Genomic DNA, 22386 nt, shown 5'->3' with positions numbered 1-22386 from the left:
AAATAAGTCTGTGTTATAGTCCTTGTTTTAGGTTTTCAGACCTGAGATGCAAAGTCACTAATTATTCTCATTATCCTTGGAGCTGCTCCTAGCAGTACTAAAGGAACCATGCATATCATGTTTTTATTAACTGGGCAGGTCTGACTGGGCAGAGAAGGAGAAAGGAGTAAGTTTGAGTAGCATATCTCTGGAACATTTCATGTCTTTCTTGCCTGGTTGAGGAAGAAGGGTATTTATGTTCTCAGATAGTCTCATATCTTCTTGGTCTTATCAATATGCAACTGAGCCTATATAGCACTAACATACAGCACTGACCTCTATGCTTCATCCTTTCAAGTGGCATGGACTAAAGTGTTCAAGTTAGAAGAAAACAACGTTGTATTTCTTTGTTTCAGAAGAAAACAAACTCCAAGAGATCAACTGAGTGTACTGACATTACAGAGGGAGAGCCTGGAGAACCAACCCAGACTTTCCGAACTCCTGCCTGCTAGATCACATACCCTTGGCCATCTCAGGAACCACACAAAATCTGAGCCAAGTTATTACAATTCTTTCTTATTTGGGAACCAGAAATCTGGGTCCATCTTCTATGCACTGAAAGTTGATTCTTAAAATGATTAGTCTGAGGACATGTAAAAATAGGCAAAGATGTATGACCTTGAGGAATTTATCAAGACATTCTAATTCTCAACAGTCTTTTTAGGAAAATCATCACCCCCTTATAAGAATATTGTAGAAGCTAAAGAGGAAAAAGTGTAACTAGAGAGAGCGTCAAGTGCATGGTGAGTCCTTGTGTGATCAAAAGAAAGATTCAAGAATGCCCAGTGGGATGCTACTGCTTCTTTGTATTAGGATTTAGGCGCTGAGTGAACTCCTGCAGTTTTCCTTTATGTAATGTTCTGCTCAATGGAAAGGGGCTCAATGTGTGAAGAGAACATGTTCTTACTAGACCAAGAACCAAGATGTTTAGGTACTAACGATGTAGTTCTGACTCTGCCACCTTCCAGCTGGATAATCCTGTTTAAGCCATTCAGAGTCTATGGGTATCAGTTTCCTCCTCTCTAAAGGTTCATAATAGACTGTGTTTTCCATCCCTACACAGGGACTATTGTGAGGATAGTCCGATTGCTGTGCAGATCAAATACAGTAATCAATGAGCACATGTTTTCAGCATTCACTTGTTAGTCCTGTGCTGAGTCTGTCTCTTTCCCTTGGTCATTGAATTGTACAATAATCCTGAATGGCACACTTGCTCCATTTGAAAATTTCAGTTTAGAGTGACTTTCAGTCACTTACTTGGTAAAGCTTGCAAATACTGATGAGAGGATCCAGGATTCAAATCTAAACCCAATATTCCAAGCACTTTTTAAATATTGTGTTGATTGTATTATGAACTGCTATCTTCGTGGGTAAAAATTGAATGACAGTGATTTCTTGTTAGAACCATCTGTCTAAAACCAATTCAAATTCAAGAAAGGAGAACTACACACTCATCTCTTAGCACCATTCAGGATAATATTTCCTTATAGCTAATAATGGGCTACCAAAAGAAGTCATGAATTTCCTTTTCCATCCAAAAAAATGTAAACTATATTTACAAAATAGTTGTTTTTGCTTTAGTTTTTCTTGATGGTTTCAGGATCTAACTCTGAACTCTAACATTGAACTCTGCCAATGTATTCTACCATTGAGCCACATCCCTGGTCCTTGGGATGATTTTTTAACATAAACTTAAATTTTTCTTTTCATTGAAAATCACTGTATTTCCAGGAGGTTCACTCCATGGTTTGAAGACCAGCTGTACATGCAAGGGGAAAGGGCAGCTCAGATAGAGAAGGGAACACCAAGTAAAGGGTGCTGGAGGATCCTCCCAGGATGGGAGATGCATGCTAAAAGTAGACTATAGACCAAACATGATTGCCACTCAATGCCTCTTTTGCAAACCTCAGCAACCAAAAGGAGAGAGAGAACAAAAGGGAATGCCCTGCCACAGAGGTGGGATGGGATGGGGGGGGGGGATGGGAGGGGTGGTAGGGATACTGGGATCATTGGGGGTGGAGAATGGGCACTGGTGGAGGGATGGTGATACTCGATCATTGTATAACTGAAACCCAAGTACAAAAACTTGTAAGGTCAACAACTATACCTCATAGTGTTTCACTAGTAAAAATAAATAAATAAAATTGCTGTATTTGCATGATTATATGTGGTGGGGGGAAGCGGGGGTGTTGACAAATATGTTTGGGGAAAACACCCAGAAATTAAATTAGCCTACTTTGTGTCTGACCTCAGAAACTCACAGGATATTCTAGAATCACCAAAGGTCAAGACTCTCTCAAAGCATCGGGGCTCTGCTTTTTGAGTATCTGCACCCATGATCTCCTTCTCACTCCCCCAGCCCCAAGAGGCCCCTTCACACTCCCTTAGAAGTCAGATGTGGCTGTAGGACTTGCTATAGCCTGTGTTGTAGGAGCAGGAGTGGAGCATGTCACATGGAGATGAAAGTTTATCAAGAGCAATATTTGGGGGGCAGAGCTATAGTGCAGCAGGGAGGGCATTTGCCTACTCATGACCAACCTGGGTTCAATCCTCAGCAACCCTTATGGTTCCCCGAATTACTCCCAAGAATGGTTCCCGAGTGTAGAGGTAGGAGTAACCCCTGAGCATCACCAGGTATGACCCAAAAATCCCCCCCCCAAAAAAACTATATGGCACTAGAATCCACAGAGAAGTATGAGAGAGCCTCTAGAAATGGGAGATCATTCATTCTCAGTCCTAAGCACAGCCCTGGCCCCCATAAAAACAGACTAATTGCTGTGGCCTTAGCCCACACATATTGATTACGTTGCTACCACAATGTAATTAAGTCCAGTAGTTTTCCACCTTTTGGTTTGCAGATCTGTCCACAGGGTGGAAAACCCCTGATCTAGCCTCTCTAGGTTCCCAGCCCTGCTCTGGGAATGATGCTTCTCCTGGCCCAGAGGAACTTCGCTCAAATCAGGATAAAAATTAGTTCTTGTGGGTTACCTGAGTATATAGACCACATTGGGGAGTCTCTGGCACTTGACCAAATGGGATCCCCTAAAACCACTCTGAGTTATAAAGGGCCATTGAATATTCCCCTTTAGTAATGCTAGGTGTAGGCTTTCCCACTAAAACTTCTTCTTCTAGGTTCAAGATATCCATTTTGGGACTCCAGAGAGAGAAAGATACCCAGAAATACAGTTCTTCCTGCAGTCTGAGCCTCACTCACTCACAGACTCTCTCAGGTTCATCTCTCTGTCCAGATATATGTACTGTGAACCCAGAAGTGATCTTGGCATGATCCCCAAACTGTGACCAGTAGGCAACATTGCCTGAGGTTGAACAGGTTGAACATTGCAGTGCACATTTGAATGAATAAATGTCTCTCTGCAGCCACCATTGTTTCCTGTCTTGGATATGGACAGCAGGAACTACTGAGAAGATAATTCATACAAGATCAAGGCATGGCCTTGCTTACCATCCTTCTCAAGAAAGACTTGGGAGTAACCCTCAAAGTACCTCTTCCCATCTCTTTGCCATGTGAGCCTATGCAGGGCATTGGACTTCTAGTTAGAAGGATATGTGGGCATTGGCGAGATACTGTGCAGAGTTCCTAGAGTTCTGGAAAAGAGTGAGGCTGCCAAGAGTCCCCAACTCATTGTACTCTCTCTCCACAGGCTCAAGACAGCACTAGGATCAGAGTCAAGTTTGGTGATGGAACACTACTACCAGTAAAAGAAATCTGAGAATCAAAGCAATCCGGATGTGAGAAGAAGTATTCTACCACCCCACCCCTCCATCCTCCACCCAAGGTTCAAACCTGCTTTATTCACCTGGTCCCAACATGGAAGGGAAGAAACCACACACCCAGAGGCAGAGGCCTGGATGAAGAAACAGTTGTACTCTCACTAGCCCAAGGAGTATAAATGAAGTCCCACATGACCCAGCATACACTTCTTGGCATCTATCCTAAGAGGCCAAAAACTCTATTATGAAAAGACATTAGCACCCCCATGTTCATTACAGCACTATTCACAATAACCAAAACCTGGAAATAACCCAAGTGTCTAAGAACAGATGACTAGATAAAGAAACTGTGGTATAGATATACAACAGAATAATCCTTGGCTATAAGGAAAAAAATGAAATCATGCATTTTGGTACTACATAGACGGATCTGGAGCGTCTCATGCTGAGTGAAGTTAGTCAGGAGGAGAGTGACAGAAACCAAATATTTCTCTCATATGTGGGATGCAAAGAAACAAAGTGGGGTAGGTCAAATGCCCAAGGCAAGAGGAACTGAAAACTAGTCTTCATTAGGATGACATTAGGAGTGAATAATGCTTCCACAGTGAGGGAATGAGGAGAATTAGGATGGAGGAAGAGGAATGGGATAATGGTGGAGGGAAGTGGACCCTCTGGGAAAGTGTGGAGTGAGGGACTGTGTTATGCATGAAACCCTAGTATTAACAGTACTATAAATGACAGTACCTAAATTAGGGCTGGAGCAATAGCACAGCAGTAGGGTATTTGCCTTGCGCGCAGCCAGCCCGGCAGAGTCGACCTGCCAAGCTACCCGTGCCGTATTCAGTATGCCAAACACAGTAACAAATAGTCTCAAAATGGAGACGTTACTAGGCCCGCTTGAGCAAATCGATGAACAATGGGAGGACAGTGACAGTGACCTAAATTAACTTTTTTAAAAGAGAGAAAGAAAAGAAACATGAAATTGGGGCAAAGGTGTGGTTCAATAATAAAAGACCTGCCCACCATATGTAGACCCTGGGTTCCATGCAAGCTCCACAGGGCCAAAAATAACAAAATAAAGTTTTGGAGACAAAATGGCTGGATCTGGAGGTGACTCTGCTTCATGACATTAGTCGGACAGTGGAAGACCAATGCCAATGAGAGTAACTAAAGCAAACTCCAACACTTGGTAGAAACTATGATGGTTACTAGAAGGAAAAGGACATGAAGGGGTGGTTCTGAGATGCTAGGACAGTGGAATGACACTGAGATTCAAACCATGGGGTGGTGACATTTTCAACATGTGGAGGCATGAAACTAAACCTGTGAAGCCCCAGAATATCGTGAAGCAATTAAGCCATTAAAAAGGTTTTGAATAAATTTCACAAATAAAAGAGAAAAATAAGCACATTAAGCGGTAGGGCGTTTGCCTTGCACGCAGCCAACATGGCCGACCCGAGTTCGATTCCTCCGCCCTTCTCAGAGAGCCCGGCAAGCTACCGAGAGTATCTCGCCCGCACGGCAAAGCCTGGCAAGCTACCCGTGACGTGTTCGATATGCCAAACACAATAACAACAAGTCTCACGATGGACACGTTACTGGGCCTGCTCGAGCAAATTGATGAACAAGGGAGGACTATGACCGTGACCGTGAAAGATCTAACCCCTGGGGCCAGAGCGATAATACAGCAGGGAGGGTGTTTGCCTTGCGCGTGGCCAACCTGGGTTTGATCCCTGGCATCCCATATGGTCTCCCAAGCACCACCAGGAGTAATTCCTGAATGCAGAGAGCCAGGAGTAATCCCTGAGCATCCCTGAGTGTGACCCAAGAAGCAAAACAAACAAACAAAAAGATATAACCCCTACAAGCTGTTCTGTGTTTTCAGGGTTGGACCCTCCAGTCGAGTATACAGATCCCTGCAAAGGCTGATTCATGGTCCATGCAAACCCTGGTAAAGGCAGAATCTGGGTAACTGTTCCACTGAAAGCTGAGTCCTGGGCCCCTGAGAGCTCAAGGTTGTATAACATGCATCAGCCCAGGCTAAGTAGATGGGCCCCATATTCCCAGGGTCAACCGAGCCCTGCAGCATGTGAGCATTACAGCATAAATAACTCCATGCTGAATTAGAAGAGCTGATTGGGATTTAAATAACATTTACATAAAATACAAATACTCTGCCATGAGTCCTTAGTAATGAAAAACTGGAATCTCTTTGCATTGTTAAGGAAAATCACCAAGGACTATGTACAGGCTGGGGAGCTAAATTTTGTGAGGAGGGACTCCCTTTGGAGTTGGGCCCTCCTAGAAGCCAGGGGCTGCACACACATACGTACTTAAGATAGGCCGGCCACCTAGCAGATTGCAAGCAGCGTGGGATGTGTTCTGCAGGGCCATTTATAACCTAATTCAAGGTTAGGTACTGCTGTTCTCAGGCACAGAGCCCAGATATACACACGTGCTGCAACCTTCCTGGGTTCCCATCCTGATCCTCAGTAGCAAGGGCCTGGGAATCCATTATGAGTAGCACAATCTTGAATACTTCCAAAATGTGTTTCAATGAGTTCTCCCCACCCTGTCATTTCCTGAGTGACTGGAAAGAATGCTCGGATGGTCCCAAACGTAACCCTTTTGCCCCTTGACCCCTGTCCGTCATCCCTGCTTGGGAACTTGAGCATTTCCTTTTTAATTGTCTAGTGTTTGACTTCTCCATGGGCTCAGAAAAGGTCACGAATCTCCTTCTCACGCGTGAGTGTTCTGATACAGCACAGGATCATCAGGAATTATGTAGAAGGGTTTTATCGGTGATATAAACACATGGTTTGAAGAATGGAAAAGCATGTTAGCACAAAGCAGAGCCTCCTCTTCCACTTCCCTCATCAATTCCTCCTTCAGAAGCTAGAGGTGGGGCACCTCCAGCCTGGACCCTTGTATCTTTTTGTTCTGTGACCCTGGTGTTGTCTGTAAGATCCATTTCCTCCTGGGTACTGCTGATTTCTTTTCCTGCAGCTCCGAGTTTGAACAGTGGGCACACAAGACTGATTATGCAATTTTCTTCCATTTTCTTTTCCTCACTTCCCTTCTGTGCTATTTCAGGAGACTTTGTCAATCATATCTTTTAGCTCTCCCAGGTGTTTGGTTTCTGCCTTCATTTTTCATTTTCAAGCTCTTCTTCTGTTTGTTTTCGGAAAGTTTTTGCTTGATACAATGTGGTAGTCTTAGTCTACCAATATATCATTCTCCCTGCCGGCTCTGAGGTCATCAACAGATCTGAGTCGCATGGCTTTCTTCATGCCTTTGTTCTTGTCCCTGGCATGCATGGGACACCCTTCCTTACAACATAGGTGCTCTGTTCACATCAACATATGAACATGTTGAAGATACAGATGTCAACTCATAACCAGTGGGTTTATTATGGAGACAGTAAGCTTGGCAGACACTCCTCCTATGCCTCCACCTCCTGTACTTTCAATTTTAAATGTTCCTGGGGTCCCTTCTTAGTGACACACTGGTTTCACCTTCTCCAACTTATGCATCTCCAGAGTAGGACAGAAGCTGCTCTTGGGAAAGCGAGGATTTATTGTGGAAGCTGTTTCCAGATTAAACAGATTTCAACCCATCATCCACTTTATTATACATCCCTTTCATAGCGACACCAATATCTGACCCTCTGAAAGTTTTCCAAGGAGAATGTAACTTCAAGAACTTCTTGCTTTGCTCTACTCACCTCCCATAATTTTTGGGACTAAATCAGGGCTGGAGCGATAGCACAGCGGGTAGGGCGTTCGCCTTACAAGCGGCCAACATGGCCGAACCGAGTTCGATTCCTCCGCCCCTCTTGGAGAGCCCGGCAAGCTACCGAGAGTATTTGATATGCCAGACACAGTAACAACAAAGTCTCCAATGGAGACGTTACTGGGCCCGCTCGAGCAAATCAACGATCAACGGGAGGGCCTTTACCTTATACCTTACCTTACCTTAAATCAGCTATAGACTATCCAGTTGGTTTACAGCTTCCAAACTTTAATCACTCTATCCCTTCCTCTGCTTTCTCTTGATGGTTAAAAGCTTTTTAAAAGATTCCTTTTCTATCATTTCAGTGGGGCTTGGAAAGAAGAAAAAATAAACATAACAGCATCACCTATTATTTTTATCTTTAAGGTGATCTTTAACAATGAAAGAAAATGTTCTGAAGGTTTGGTAAAACTGATTTATAACTCCGAGAGGAAATTCTCTAAATGCTACACCACTTGGCTATTATCTGCAAGAGTGACTGAATTGAATCCTATGGGATTGAATCCTGCAAAATCAGGGATGTAATCCTGAATTAAATCCTGCAAAAGGATCTGGACTTCACTCTCCCTTGAAATCCAATCCCTAGTTTTCCTTCTACTCACAGAGGAACAAATGAGGAACAATTTCCTGTTTGGAAATTCCTCACTCCCTACCCCCGGATGACCAATAGCTGACAGTAGGATTCAGGTCAACTACACACTTTCATATCTACAGCAGAATATGGCCTTAGTGATCCAGACAACACAGTCCCAATATTCTGTATAACTGTTTCCAGAAGTGTCCAATCCTTTGTGATATGGGATTTGCCTTATGGGAGACACGAAGACTCCATTCCAGGGAATACCTGGCCATCCCAGACCCAGTCAATCTAGTTATCAACATGATTGAAAAGAAACTTAAAACAGCATTTCTCATAGGATTCCCAAGACCTTATTACCAAATACTTGGCAATCTCTCCCTCCAGCCCACCCCCCACAAACGCACATACAGAAATACAGGAATTTTCATAAACAGGATAATTTACGTCCATACAAAAAAATTAGCCCAGGGAGGTTAGAGCAACAGTATAGCAGATAGGGCATTTACCTCTCATGCCACTAAACCAGTTTTAATCCCCAGCACCATACATTGTCATGAGCCCCACCAGGAGAGATTCTTGAGCACTGCAAGATGTGGCCCACCAATTTTTAAAAATGTTTTTAATTGTATGAATCACTGTGAGATACAGTTACAGACTTACAAACTTGCATGACTGTTTTGGTCATACAATGTTCGGGTACCCATCCCTCTACCCATGTCCATTCTTCACCACCAATGTTCCCAGTATCTCTCCCACGACTCCCACTCCTTCTACCCTCCTGCCTCTGTGGCAGGCACATCCCCTCTTACTCTCTCTCCTTCTGGGTGTGATAGTTTGCAATACAGGTACTAAGCGACCATCATGTTTGGTCCATATTCTACTTTCAGCATGCATCTACCATCCTGAGCAAGCCCTCAAAGCATCATTTACTTAGAGGTAACTTCTCTGTCCCATCTCCTTTTCCCCAGCACATGAGATCGGCTTCCAAGCCGTGAAGTGATCCTCCTGGCCCTTATCTCTATTATTCTTACCACCAATTTTTTTTAAATGATCCCAGAGACCAGGGTTGTGGCAGAGTACAAAACTGACATGTAAAATGAGTTAGACCGTGAGTTAGACTCTGAATCCTACCAATAAAAGCAATACAAAAGTAAATAAAGTTCAAGCCTCATGCATGAAGGAACCGGCAGAGGAACCCAGGCATGTGGGTCCCGGGGCTGAGATCTCCAAGCCTGCTCGGATCGGGACTGGTCCTTCTCCACCCAGATCCCCCATCTTCCCACTGGCATCACATCCACTGGCTGCCACCGGCGGCAGGTAGTCCCATCAACAGCCAAGATCCAGAGACTATAAAACCCAGCTCCCAGAAGCATGTGGCTGCATTTGCAGCCACACAACATTTTCTTATCTCGTTCTTACTTTGGAGAACCTGGCAGGCTACCGAAAGTATCCTGCCTGCACGGCAGAGTCTGGCAAACTTCCTATGTTGTACTCAATATGCCAAATACCAGTAACAATGATGGGTCTCATTCTCCTAACCCTGAAAGTGCATTGAATATGGCTCTTTTAAAATCTCAGGGCTAGGAAAAAGGAGACGTTACTGGTGCCTGCTCGAGGCAATCGACGAACAACAGGATGACCATGATCGTGATAGTTCTTTTGAACAGAAAAGGACAGTGCACCACACCTTTTGGTGATCCATTACCAGATACAAAGGAGAATATTGTCCTGTATGCCACTAAGTTATGACTTCCTAACTCTTCTCCTTGAATATAATAGTTTTCATATGGATGGTTCTGGGCTGGAGCAATAGCACAGCGGGTAGGGCGTTCGCCTTACACGCGGCCAACATGGCCGACCCGAGCTCGATTCCTCCGCCCCTCTCGGAGAGCCCGGCAAGCTACCGAGAGTATTCGATATGCCAAACACAGTAACAACAAAGTCTCCAATGGAGACGTTACTGGGCCCACTCGAGCAAATCGACGATCAACGGGAGGGCCTTTACCTTTACCTTAGATGGTTCTAACAAAGTCAACCACAAAAGGTCGCTGAAATTGAATTTTTCTACCCATTAAAATAGCAACTTCATATAATCAACACAATAACAAAAAAAGTGCATGGAATAAGTAGGCTTAGATTTGAATCCTGGCTCCTCTCATCAGTATTTGCAAGCTTTACCAAGTAATTCGCTGAAAGTCACTCTAAACTCAAGTCTTCAAATGGAGCAAGTCTGCCATTCAGGATTATTGTACAATGCAATGACCGAGGGAAAGAAACGGGCTCAGCACAGGACCAGCAAGTGAATGCTGAAAACATGTGCTCATTGATTACTGTATTTGATCTGCACAGCAATTGGACTATCCTCACAATAGACCCTGCATAGGGATGGAAAACACAGTCTATTATGAACCTTTAGAGAGGAGGAAACTGATACCCATAGACTCTGAATGGCTTAAACAGGATTATCCAGCTGGAAGGTGGCAGAGTTAGAACTACATCAAATTAGAACCTAAACATCTTGGTTCTTGGTCTAGTAAGAGCATGTTCCCCCCACACATTGAGCCCCTTTCTGTTGAGCAGAACATTGCAAAAAAGAAAAACTACAGGAGTTCACTCAGGCCTTTAAATCCTAATGCAATGAAGCAGCAGCATCCCACTGGGCATTCTTGAATCTCTTTTGATCACCCAAGGACACGCCATGCACTTGATGCTCAAGTTACACTTTTTTCCTTTTTAGTCTCTATAATCTTATAAGGGGGTAATGGTATTCTCAATAAGAATGCCAATAATTATAGTATCTTGATAAATTGCTCAAGGTCATGCACCTTTGCCCATCCTTATGCTCAGATTTTCTGCAATGCCTATGGCCAAGGGTATGTGACTTGGCAGACAAGAATTCAGAATGTATGGGTTGGCTCTCCTGGTTCTCTGTGATATCGGGACACTCAGTTGGCCTCCCAAATTTTATTTCCCTCTGTAAAATGCAAAGTTGTCTTCAACCAGCTTGAACATCATGGAGTCTCTAGTTTAAAAGCTCCCTGTGCACAACCAATGATGCTTAGCTGTGCTCCTTGGACGTTCCTAAGGTTGGCTGCTTGGGGACAGAGCTTCTGCTACTGCTGCCAGAGAATTCTAACCAGTATGGAAAGGACCACAGTCCGTGTCAGTGTCAAAGAACAAGGGCTGAAAGAGGATTTGGAGTGAACACTTGAGTTTTCACAACCACTGAGGAGAAATCAAATAAGTCTTAGAAAAGGGCTGTCCCTAAAGTGTGAGCCCAACTCTGCTGATTGCTTCCATGGGCATCTCCTTCCAAACAACTGTGTATCCTTGTGTTGGAAGATTATTTTGCTTACAGAATCACTTCCAGTTACAGTTTTCAGTTAGCCTGACCTACCAGTTCTATACACAGGAATGAATGACACTGGAATAAGAGGGTATATCAGCACAGCTCACACTATAGAATGCATTCTTCTGAAATCTCATTTCTTTCATGGATTTCAGGACTCTATTTTCTAGAGAGAATCGTCAAGAATATTCCAGACCACTCCATACAGACAATCCACCTTTCTTCGCTATCTCAGTTTGGCTTGTTGACTCTTTCCCTAGGCTTTTCTCCCATTTCCCTCCTACCATTCCCTTTTCTTGGATTTCTTTTTGCCTAAGTGGCATCTGACCCATTGCTACCATAACTGAATCGTCCTTGAGCTCCTGCTGCCCCTTTCCCTTCCTGGCATGAACACCATACCTCTCATTCATGCTTGGAGACAGACCTCTTTCCTGGTTTTATGTGCAACTGCAGCTCCCAGACATGGCATTTTGGGAAGGGGCACACCACTTCTGAGAAGTGTGCCATGCCCTGCAGCCCAGGGACAGCACCAGAGGTGATTTTCATCCCGTCACTCTAACTCTTGGAATGAAATCATTCATTTCCAGCCTGGTGGCCAGGTTTGTCCTTCTGGTGTGAAGTTATTGAGTGGACATGTATGAGTAGTATGAATGCAGAGGTGCTGATTGACCTTGCCAGACTAATTGGATTCTTTTGGACAAGATCCTTGCATATCCAGATGGGTTTTACCTGCCCCTGCTCCTCTGCCATTTGCCAAGCTCCACAAGAAGTCATTGAACATCTACACATCCCTCCTCTAGCTTCTCTGGTGCTCAGGCTCCTATAATATACACTATGTTGCTGAAAAATCCTAATCAGGGGCTGGAGTGATAGAACAGCGCGTAGGGCATTTGCCTTGCACTCGGTCCAACCAGGTTCAATTCCCAGCATCCCATATGGTCCCCTGAACACCGCCAGGAGTAATTCCCAAGTGCAAAGCCAGGAGTAACCCCTGTGTATTGCCAGGTGTGACCCAAAAAGCCAAAAAAGATAAAAGAAAAATCCTAATCAGAATGTTGCAAGACTTATCTGCAGCTTTTCTAATGGTGGCTGATATTAAGCATAAATCAAAAGCACAGTGAGATTTTGCCATGTTCTATAAATCATGATCAAAAGACACAAACATCTTATGAGCCACTTAGTGACAGAATTTAGATTCCATTGGGCTCCTCATCCTACTATGTGTAGGCACATGGCTGCATTCATGGGCTGGCAGACTTGCCTGGCACACATCACCCATTTCAGGAAACAGAAATGGTGACTAGATTCAGTAAATTTTCAGAGGAAGGTAGTTTCCCCCCCAGAGAGCAGGGGACAAGAAAATGGGATAGTAGATGAGAAAACATAGGTAAAGCACAGGTGGTCAGGCAGGAAGAGATAAACTGAGGAGGGTCATATGAGGACTTAACTGGACAAGAACTGAGTATTAAAAGTAGGTAAAGGTATATTTCAGTGAATAATAAAAAATAAATAAATCACAACAATCACAATCACAACCATCCTGTTATTCATCGATTGCCTCGAGCAGGTCCCAGTAACGTCTCCTTCGTCCTAGCCCTGAGATTTTTTTAAAAAGTGCCATATTCAAGGCTCTTTCAGAATTAGGAGAATGAGACCCTTCATTGTTACTGGTATTTGGCATATTGGGTACGCCACGGGGAGTTTACCAGACTCTGCAGTGTGGGTAGGTTGCATTCGGTAGCCTGCCAGTTTGTCCAAAGTAGGAATGAGATGATAAGATGTCGCGCGGCCGCAAATGCGGCCGCACGTTTCTGGGAGCTGGGTTTTATAGTCTCTGAGTCTTGGCCATTGATGGTATTACACGGCGCCAGGGGGCCAGTTGGTGGGTGTGACCTCCGCCTACTGGAATTTGGAGGATCTGGGTGGAGGATGCTCATCCCCGATCCGAGTAGGCTTGGAGATCTCAGTCCCGGGACCCACGTCCCTTTGTTCCTCTGCCGGTACCTTCATGTGTGCGGAGAGTGGTCTCAGCATGGTGGTGGCTGGTTCTGGAGGTCTTCGGCTGCTGGGGCTCTGGTCAGGGCGGGGAGGAAAACTCAACCCACTCCCCTCCAAGGAGCCCCGGCGAGGACAGCCAGGCGCGGGGGCAGGAAATTTTATTTATAAAAATAAATAAATAAATAAATAAATAAATCCTGTCATTTCTAAAACATCCCAGTCAAGTTCTTTACCTACTTTTACACTCAGTTCTTGTCCAGCATGAATTTCCCAGCTATTATTGTCATACTGGTCTCTTCTCTATCTTATCTACCTTCAGCCCCACACACGCTTGTGGTTAGAACCAACCATTGGCCAGTCCTCCTAGCCCCTGTTTTCCCTGACCATGGATATTAGTGTCTATGGCCATACCACCCTGAATGCACCCGATCTTGTCTGATCTCAGAAGCTAAGCAGGGTCTGGCCTGGTTGGTTCTTGGATAGGAGAAAGGACAGGATTTAAACACAAAGCTAGGGGTATCAAGGCAGCAGCTGGGGACGGAATTCACATGAAGAAAGGGCAGGGAAACTCTGGAGAAGAGTTTGAAGGACACAAACAGGGAAGAGCTGGAGGCAAGAACAGGGACATTGGAAACATCAGGGGCACAGTTTTATCCCAGTGCTGAGGAGACTGACGAAAGGTTCTGAAATAAGGAAAAATGAGTCAATCATCAGGATGATGAACCCAAAGAAACACTACAAGGAACAGATCCAAGAGCTGAGATCATCCACCCAGAGACAAGTCTACAGCCTCAGATAATTGGATTAGATGTCAATAGTCAGTTCATCGGAGCACTGGAAATTGTAACCGCCTCTCTCCCGCCACTTGGGAGAAACAGAAATTTTCCATGTTGGGTGGAGGGTGGAGTGGAGAAAGGTTACGCATCCTGAAATGTGACATCTTTGAATTAGCTGAAGACGCGCGATTGTGGGTATCACAACGAATTACAACGCAAGTTTGCAGAGCCGTCACCTCTCCCATTAAAGAGGTTCGTTTTGAACAATTATTGAGTCACCCGCAATGAAAAGATGACATTTCATTAAGCAGGAGAGACTGCAAATGCTAAGTCAGGTAGATGAACCCGGGAGAGTGCCCCTGACAGTTACAACCAGCAGATGTGTTTGCTCTCGTTGCAGAACAGGAGCTAGGAAGAACGCAGCCCGGGCCTCAGCGGGCTACGATTTTAACTCTTGGGTTTCTTGGTCCAGTTCCTGGACTGAAGCACTGAAGGCAGGGGAGCTTTTGAAATCCCTGTCATGTCTGACTGAACAATGATGGGCCATGGTTATTGAAAAACAGTTTAGCACTTGATATTAATTACATTTTGATGAGCATTTTCTCATCACGCCTTTTTTTTTTTGGCATTTCACTTTTGCATTTCCCACCCCACTCCTGTTCTGCACGGCATGTTACTGTTGGTGCCAGAACAATTTTCCAGATCAGACCCCGTGGTGCCGATTGCCCTCCGTCACCAGATCCCCCACCGACCCAGCTCGTCTCCTGCTTGCGCTACTTTCCCCCTTAATGACGATCGGTAGGAACGTTCCCCAGAGGTCAGCCGACCAACGTTGATATTTCTTGCAAATGAGAAGAGCAGGCATCTCTCCAGATCATAAAGAATACATTTATTTTAAGGTACAGTGGAGAGAACACGCTGAAATTAAAGTTTGCTTAATGAGAGGCTTAAGAGTTTGCAGAAATGGTAGCTTGCACAGAAGGCCCGGCTTCCTGCCAGCGGCAGGCTTCCCAGCCTGGCACTCGGGTTCAAAACTCTCATAATCTGGCCCCTAGGTGTTAGGCTACAGAATGGCCTGGGAGCCCAGAGCCAGAAGAATCCCAGAGACACCTTCGCTCCCTGGTTTTGTGTTTCTGTCCCTCTTGCCTCTGCTCTGCCTTGGTTGTGTTTTCTCTTTCTATGTGCCACTCTGTTGGTTCCCTATCTTAATTTTTTAACCCCCTGCATCAATCCCCCTTGGCCCTGCTTTTGTTCATATATTCTGGATTTTTTGGTGAGAGAAAATCTCCCAAGTAGTGCTCAAGACACTCAGCTGCCCCTCCTGGCAATTCTCAGCCAATTGGGTCAGCAGTTCAATGCAAGGCTCTGAGGTCTCAGTAATGTTCAGATTCTGCAGTGCTGGAGATCACCCTGGATACCCCAACAGTGCTCTAGGGCTGTACTCAGTGTTACTCATCAGACCATGTGATACCAGGGCCAGTCACATGTAAGGTATGAGCTTTAACTCCTGCACTATCTTTCCAAATTCTGGGTAATTTTCTATCTGCCATAGAGTACTGACCTCAGAGACTTTAGTCAAGTAGCCATATGTCCACGGATCACAGAGATCCTAGTCTGAATTTACTGTAGACATGGCTTGATGTCTACACACAAACACACACACACACACACACACACACACACACACACAGCTTTGGAACTTTCAGGGAAGTGTGTGGACCGATCTCATTATGGACCCTAGGCTATGCGAGCCCTTCCATATGTGAGTCCTGTTATTTTCTCCTCCTATCAATCCCGCAAGACTCACCATACAGAAAAGGAAACCGAATTATGTCCCAGAGAGGAAATAACTGGCTAGTTCATGGCAGAATTAGGACTCACTTCTCCCATATGCTGCTGTATTTCTTGTTCTGGGCCATATGCTCAGCTGTGGAGGCTGATCAATCCTTTGTTATCTATAAAAGGAGAGTCTAAGAGAATAGGACTGACTCATTCACCATGAAACTGGGGGTGAAGGGGACACTGAGACTTTTAGGTCCAGAAGGTATTTTGTTCTAGATAACCTGGGTAACCATAGGTCTGGTGACAGGAATCAGTGGTTTGGGAGTGAGCTCAGAGTTAGCAGTGGAAATATGATCCTTATTGGGGAAGCTGAGAGATAATAGAGTGGGTGAGGCACTTGACTCATACATAGCTGACCTGGGTTCTATCTCCAGCACCCCATATAATCCCCCAAAGACCACTAGGTGTGATCCCTGAGCACAGAGCCAAGAGTAGTCCCTGAATATTGCCGGTTGTGGCTCAAAAACAACAAAAAGGATGTATTGGAAGAATGAGCAATAACACCCACACTGAAGCAATGCATATAGGTGCCAAATTGATCTGCAGAGGGCAGGAGGCAGGTCTGCTCTGACAATGCAAACAGGAGGCTACGGATGAACTGAGTCAGCACAGCCATAGGATAAATTAGCTCCAACTGGTTCTTCCATCTGCAAATGGCACCTGGTTTCAGGAGAGTCCAGATGGATCCCCTGATGAACAGTCCCACCCACAGCATCATTGCCAAGCATTGTGCGGTTCTCCAGCACCCATAGGTGCTCTCCCAGTGCATACGCAGCAGTTTCCCTGCTCCGCAAGCCTTGGGCTCTACCACTCCATGCTAGAAGATTCCTTTAAATCCACTATTGCCCAGAACTGCAAACACCAGCCCACTTTTGTGTTACAAGTTTACTGTCCTACCAACTCCAGTTCTGCTTCCAGACTTGATGGCATCCAATTTCTAAGCAGGAAATATATATATATATATGTATATATATATATATAGAGAGAGAGAGAGAGGAGACTTTTGTTTCATTTCATTCTTTCATCTTATATACATAAAATTTTTGTCCTAATCCATTTATATATAATGTATATATGAATATATATGTATATGTATATATATATATACACACACATATATTTATTTCTGGCTCAGTATTTCTCACAATGATTAGAGAATGGAAGGGACTAGAAGGATGTGATTGGTGCACTCCAGCCTCTGCATGAAAAAGACCCTTCCTCCTTCCCTCCAACTCCCCACTCACTTTCCACCCCAAGTGGATATTAAGGCACTCATTACTAGACTCTTCTAGACTTTCTATCCCTCTGAGTTCTCTGCAAAGAAATGGAATTTAAGAAATTATGTCAAGTGAAATAAGTTAGGAAATGGAAGACACTAACGAAATGGTTTTGTTCTTATGTGGAATATAAATAAGCACTGAAAACAAACAGAAAAATCACAACAAAAACAGCATCGAGATTGTGAGAACTATGGCAGTCACCAGTGAGAAAAGTAGGGGTGTGATCAGAATGAGTAAGAGGGGTCATTTGGATACTAGGGTGACCCTAGAATCTTGGGGTAGCTGAAGTGATGCTCACACACCTATTACTGTATGCAACTGAACTCTGATCATTTTATAGTTTCTAACCAATGGTAAATCAATCCAATTTATTTTTAAAAAAACCAGGATAATTATTCACCTTTTGGCACAAAGCAAGGAGGATGAAGGTAGGAAGCTTTCAACTGAAATGATAATACTTCATGTGTAAAGTTAGGTGGTAGTTGGCTCATGAGCCCTTTCTTCTTTGTTTGAACCACCAGGTGATAAACTTTGAAAAATATTTTTAGTTGAAAAAAATTAAAAAGAAAGAAATGTGACTTGACTTTGAGTCATCTGATGAAATTCATTTATCTTGGTGCTACTGACCTAAAATGTCACATGGGGACACTTTTGGTAATGAGGGGCCCCTTCAGTGACACCTACTCTCCTGGGTCCTCCATGCACAGTGGAGAGAAAGGTCCTCCCTCCCTCTTTCCACTTCCTCCTTTTGTCTGCTCTGTCACTGTTCCATTTCCCTCCTTCTTCCCTTCCATCTTTGTTCTCTTGGCTTCTATGCCTTGTTCTTCTAGCTCTAATGAAATGAAAACGAAAGTGCAGAAATCACTGCTTGAAGCTCCTGAGGAGCCTTCTGGGATCAGCTTTCCCACCAGAGCTGCCTTTTCTCCTTCCCTGGACCCCACCCCGTCTCCGGGGCTCTGGGGGACCTGCCGTCTGCAGATTTCGGCACTTATCGCTGCTTCTCCGCTGAAGCAATTTCTTCATGTATCACCAGGGAAATAAAACCTACAGTGAAAATGATAGTACTGGCTTCCCATTTTACTTTACTGGTAATAAAATCACCCAACTTCTCATAGAAAGAGCACTGCGTGCTTGAACCACACTGGAGAAGAGAATGCCATGGGCCAATTCTGATCTGAGCTCATTTAAAATATTCCTAAAACTCAAAACAATTTGTATCAGGTGAGGTAGGGGGAGGCAGGGGAAAAATAAATATCGCAGAAAGTAGTCTGCAAAAGGAACCCAGGAGGCTGCCTAAACTGATCTTCAGGAGAGGAAAAAGTTCTGTAAACAGGAAAGAAACTCTTCCGGTGTGTTTGGAAGAATGAATTAAGATGGCAGATCAATGTGGAATGTAAGTGATATTGACCTGGGCAGATGGGAAAGGAATGTTTTCCAATCAGCCCATTCCACTCACTGATTCGGTAGCCTTGATTATGTCACTTAACCTCACTGGACCTCATTTCAACTGTTTATAAGATTAAGGAAAAGAAGATGGAGAGATTGATGATTTTTAACAACATGAATATGCTCCAAAGTTCTATCATTCTAATCCAGGCAGAGACTGGTGTTACAAGTAAATCTATTAAGAGAGATTTTCCTCATTACCCACTGGAGGAGTCTGGTTACGGCAGTAAGAGCAGTGAAGCTCAGTAGTCATCTATGTTCTTTTAGAACTTCTTGAAATCTCTCTGACTCAAAGAGAGTTCATGCATTTGGATCTGTTAACCCTGACCTTCTCCAAGCAAAGTCACTGAAGGGCTGACTAGACAGTGGGTCAAAGAGAAAAGGTATGAGAATCTTTGCTGATAAGCCCAGATGGAGCCAACCAGAAGTACTCTGCACAGAGCCCAGTGGACCAGCTGGAAAAGACAGTAACAAGGCATTTAAAGTCTGGTCAGAGAGTCATAGGGCAGCAGGTAGGGCACTTGCCTTGCAGGTAGTCACCCCAATCTTGATTTCCTGGCACCCCATAAGGTCTCCCAAGATGCCAGGAGCACAGTTGAGTGTGCCCCAAGTAAACAAGCAAAATCAAAGCCCAAAAATTAGAAACTGAGGTCAAAACATCAGTCTTGGGTCCCGAAATATCAGCTATAGAAAGCCCCGCACCATAGATTTCACAGCTGAGAGTATGTATGCAGCATAGGAAGGGTGGACAGTGGAATAACCCTCCGGGAACCTGAGCTCACTCTCCTGTGCCCTTTGCATGCAGGATCTCATTGGGTACAACGTTAGTCACTTCTGTTGCATCTCACAGAGATCATCTCTCACAAAAAGACACTCCCCATCCACCTCACTGAGAGCAAAATGTGAACTCAGTGATGAGGTTCAACCTGACAGTGACATGGGATTTGTGGGCCAATATGGTAACTCTGTCCGTAAGCCCTGGGAAGGCATTGAAGTCATGGGTGAACTTTAACATCTGCCTCGAAAACACAGAGAAAGCAACCTGGACAAGCAAAGGCACAAGGGAGGCTTCAAGGGTTCAGGGACAAGCCATGTTGTCAGCCCCAAAGCTACTCTCATGCCCTTGGTTTGTGCTCATTACACTGCTGACTGCTGGGAATAAAGGAGCTCAACCATCCTTTGCAAAGCTTCGCCAACTCTGATGTCACTGGATACTCACATACATTTCCAATGAATGTTTGGGGAAGTTGCCCTGCCCACTTACCAAGAGGCTGCTAGGAGGAAATCAAGAGCCAACTTCTCTGACCTAAGCTTGTAAGGGGAGCGAAAGATTCTAAGAGGTTGATAAGTGCAAGCACAGATATAGAGACGTAATGAAATACTATGCAGTGGCAAGAAACAATGAAATCATACGTTTTGGTGTGATGTGGGTAGCACTGGAGGATACCACGCTAAGTGAAGTAAGTCCAAGGGAGGACAAATTCTGGGTGATCTCACTCATCTATGGAATGTCGAATCAACACAAGGGCATACATAGAATCCAATAATGACAAACCCTGATCTGATATTAAAAAACTTAAACAATAAAAATGGTGGCGGGGGGGGGGCGACAAATAGAGAAGCAGGGGAGGTGAAAGTCAGACCAGAAATTACTGAGGGCTTGCTATGGTGGCAGGCTTAAAGGACAGTTGGGAAAATTGGAGACAACTGTGGAGGGAAGGTGTAATGGTGGCATGACTGGTGTTAGAATATTGAATGCCTGTAACAAATCATCATGAACAATTTGTAAACCACAATGTTTATTTAAAGTGTGAGGGGAAATATTACATATGAAAGACTTACCTCTTTCATATAAACTCCAAAATATATTAACACATAATTGCTTTAAAAGTGCTATTAATGACAGGTGAGACATGATTATTACCGTAACGAGACCCAAGTATAAAATAAAATGTAGTGTAATATACTTTAGATTCCAGAGTTAAAAATTTATATATGTAAATGAGAATAGGTATTTTTATATTGTATTAAATGGTTTTAATTTTCTTATTTACATAGGTCAAATTCAGATAGCACTGTAGCACTGTCCTCCCATTGTTCATTAATTTGTTCAAGCGGGCCCAGTAACGTCTCTATCATGAGACTTGTTGTTACTGTGTTTGGCATATCGACTACATCATGGGTAGCTTGCCAGGCTTTACCATGTGGGAGAAATACTCTCAGTAGCTTGCCAGGCTCTCTGAGAGGGGTGGAGGAATCGAACCAGGCTTGGCTGGGCCAGCAGCTTGCAAGGCAAACGCCCTACCGCTGTGCTATCACTCTAGCCCAATTTTCTTATGACATAGGTCAAAAAGTAAAAGTAAAGTAAAGACCCTCCCGTTGATCATCGATTTGCTCAAGTGGGCCCAGTAACGTCTCCATTGGAGACTTTGTTGTTACTGTGTTTGGCATATCGAATACGTCACGGGGAGCTTGCCAGGCTCTGCCATGCGGGCGAGATACTCTCGGTAGCTTGCCAGGCTCTCCGAGAGGGGCGGAGGAATCGAACTCGGGTTGGCCATGTTGGCTGCGTGCAAGGCAAACGCCCTACTGCTGTGCTATCGCTCCAGCCCAATTTTCTTATGACATAGGTCAAAATCATATAGAAATCACTAATGCCTTTACTGATTTATTTTCTGATCCTTTTATTTGTCAGTTCTTAAAGTTTTGTTGGAATAAGTAGTATAAAGTAAATTTGTTATCTACCAAAGGGGACACGTTGAAACTGGGAGGGAAACTGGCGGTATTGGTGGAGGAAAGGTCACATTGGTGGAGCACTAAATGCTTGAAACCACTGTATAATGAGTAAGTTTGTAAAACATGATGATTTTAAATTAGCCTCGAAGGATGCACAAGTAAATATAACAAACGCCCACCCCCAGGGAACAGGGGGCGCTGGTCAGAGTGAGAACCAGCATAAGACCAAAACCTCTTCCTCTGAGGCTACAGGGAAAAGGTTAAGGTTAACTACAAGAATAATTAACTTAGCAAAAACGTATTAGTCTATATTGTTTTATTTTAGTTTATTGAGATGGGGTTGAACCTTAGAACAAAAATGAAAAGATATGAAGACACCCCCCCCCCAGACAATAAATAAGCTCCTCGACTTCTCCCTTCCTGTCTCACAGAAAGACACAGGGTCACTGAGCCCTCTGCCCGCCTCTCTCCTGCATTCGATCCCTCTGTCTGCCACGGAATTCCCGCCATAGAATTCCAGCACCTCTCCCAGTGCTTACTGGGCCTTACTCCCCAGGTGGGTTGTTAATCCCTAGAGAGCAGCTTCCATGACCAACTCCACTTTGCCATCACTGTGGTTGCAGTGCATATAAAAGTACTTTAAAAAGAAATAAATCTCTGTTAAATGGAATCGAATCTTCTTGCTGCCAAATCTAATTCTGCTTTCCCCATCCTGAGCACGAGCCAGAGTTTTCTTTCCCTCTCCTCAGAAGAATGTTTAAAATCCACTTAGCACGGACACCCTTGTCGGTTTCTAACTGGACCCTCTGTTCCAGT

This window comes from Sorex fumeus, unplaced genomic scaffold (assembly GCF_029834395.1).
Source record: "Sorex fumeus unplaced genomic scaffold, SorFum_2.1 ptg000003l, whole genome shotgun sequence".
In the NCBI taxonomy this organism is placed as follows: Eukaryota; Metazoa; Chordata; class Mammalia; order Eulipotyphla; family Soricidae; genus Sorex; species Sorex fumeus.
Note: the sequence above shows the minus strand (reverse complement) of the source record.